This window comes from Gossypium arboreum, chromosome 11 (assembly GCF_025698485.1).
Source record: "Gossypium arboreum isolate Shixiya-1 chromosome 11, ASM2569848v2, whole genome shotgun sequence".
NCBI classification, from domain to species: Eukaryota; Viridiplantae; Streptophyta; class Magnoliopsida; order Malvales; family Malvaceae; genus Gossypium; species Gossypium arboreum.
This window is the reverse complement of record NC_069080.1, coordinates 23,999,425-24,001,834: the sequence shown is the minus strand read 5'-3', so window position 1 is coordinate 24,001,834 and position 2,410 is coordinate 23,999,425. Positions and strand designations below refer to the sequence as shown.

Here is a 2,410-nt window from a genome sequence, read left to right as displayed (position 1 = left end):
TCATATATCTATCTACTAATATTTTTCATAGATTTTTGACTTGGCCAATTAGTACAGTTTATTAGTTAAAGTTTCCCCTATTTCAAAACTCGACTACACTAACCTCTTCTTATTACGAACCATGTTTCTCCCTGTACAAAATTCATATCACTAAGTCGTTTGTTTTTATTAAAACTAGACTCAACAAGGATTATAAAAATATAAATTATACCTTCTAATTAGTTTTGTACAATTTATGGTGAATTTCCAAAGTTGAAACAGGGGATCCAAAAATTGCTCTGACCCTATTTCACTAAAACTCAAATATATCATAAAATATAACACCTTTACCTGTTTTTCTTATTCCATAAGAAAATAGACATAATAAGCTTTAATTTCATATATTATTCATCTTTAAACTATGTTTCTACAATTTTTAGTGATTTTTCAAAGTTACGTCATTTCTGTTACTTGAATCTGTTTTTAGGTTACTTTCACATTTTTCATAATTTTCATGTGATAATCACCATTCAATCATACATATTAATAAACATGCATATCATCGGCCATTTTTATTAGCTAATCACTAGCAAGTATTTACACATCATTCATTGTTTATATTATACCAAAAGTAGCTAAGTTTCTATACATGCCATACACAAAACAAAACATCTAATTATACCGAGTTATTTCTTTGATAGTGTGATCGGCCTCCGACGTTTCCTTCGATCCCCGAGTGGCTAGATAAGTACTATAAGAAGAAGAAAATAAAGAGATTAAGCACTAGGCTTAGTAAGCTTACAAGCAAATAAATCACAACATTCAACATAATGGATAATTATGCATAATATCATCTAACATCATAAATTTCTTTACTTCTCAATTTCTATCTTCTTCTTTATTCCCTTACCTTCTTTCTTACGACCTTTCCTTTTCATAAATATAATCTACTTTTCCTTTGCTGTTAATTCACTGTAATTTAACTCGTATCCTGACCCGTTGAACCACTCGGAATACTAAGGATACTAGGGTCGCTTCTGTCTATCAATATTATCTCGCCAATGCCATGTCTTTGACATGGACTTACATGAATTATTCTGTCTCCAATGCCATATATAATATGGACATACATGGCTCAATCCTGTCTCCAAAGCCATATTTCTAATATGGGCTTACATGGCTCATTTCTATTACATCTGTCAACCCTAATATCCTAACATTCCTAGGGTTCAACCGGCTTTCTAACACTTTTCCTCTGTCACTTCACCTTAAATTCGACTTTAAATATTTTCATAACATAAATATATAAATGCTGAAATTGACAATAATAATGTAAAATAAAATAATATTTCATTTATTTCTTGTAAACTTACCTCGATACAAAATGTGACTAAACTTTACAATTTAGTCCTTTACTTTTCTTTTCCCGATCTACTCCAATTTCGCTCTTCTTGATCTATAATAGCAAATTTAGCTTATTTAATATCAACATTTATCAAAACAACCCTTTACTCAAACTTTGGCAAAATTACATTTTGCCCCTAAACTTTCACATATTTGCACTTTTTCCCCAAGGCTCGTAAATTAAACTTCATCCTACTTTCTTATGTTTTATGACATGCTGATCATTTTTCCTTCTATGACAACATCAAATTCACACACTAACATGTACTTATGACTATTAGGTATTTTTACCGATTGAGCCTTTTACTCGTTTTCACTTAAAACCAAGTAGCACAAGTTGTCTAACATAATTTAAAACCTCATATTCCATCATAAAACATCAAAATACACAAATTTCACCTATGGGTATTTTTCCAAATTTGATTCCTAACTTAAATTATTGCTAGCATAAGCTTTATCGAGCTACGGGACTTCAAAACGTAAAGATCATTAAAAGCGGGCTTGGAATCACTTACTATGAAGCTTGAAAGTTGAAGAAACCCCAGCTATGGAGAGAGGTAAGGTTCGGCTGGTAACTTGAAGAAGATGATACAATTTTATCATCTTTTATCTTTTATTAATGTTAATAACCAAATGACCAAAATACCCTCCTTACTAAACTTTCAAAAATTCCTTCCATGTCCTAATTTTGTCCATGAACTTAAAATTGGTCAAATTACCATTTAAGATCTCCTAATTAATATTCCAAAATAATTTCATACTAAAACTTCTAGAATGCAAGTTTTGAAAATTATTCGATTTAGTCCCTAACCTCAATTTAAGCACTTTATGCATAGAATTTTATCACGAAATTTTCGCACAATCATGTAATCATACCATGAACCTCAAAATAATAATAAAATAATTTTTTTTTCTACCCTGAATTTGTTGTTTCACAACCACTGTTCCGTTTAGGCCCTATTTCGGAATGTTACAGACCTCGCCAAAACTGGGGTGTTACATTAGATATCTCAGAGGGACCATTAAT

At 30.7% G+C, this 2,410-nt stretch overlaps 1 long non-coding RNA gene across 1 annotated transcript; it reads right to left on the bottom strand.

The window, feature by feature from the left end:
• Window positions 1-522: 522 nt before the first annotated feature.
• LOC128283766 (uncharacterized) lies at window positions 523-1,403 on the bottom strand. The gene is made up of 2 exons (XR_008274177.1): window positions 1,353-1,403; window positions 523-730 (listed from the first exon to the last, which is right to left on the bottom strand). It is a non-coding gene; the product is annotated as an uncharacterized LOC128283766 (long non-coding RNA).
• Between the last annotated feature and the right edge of the window lie 1,007 nt (window positions 1,404-2,410).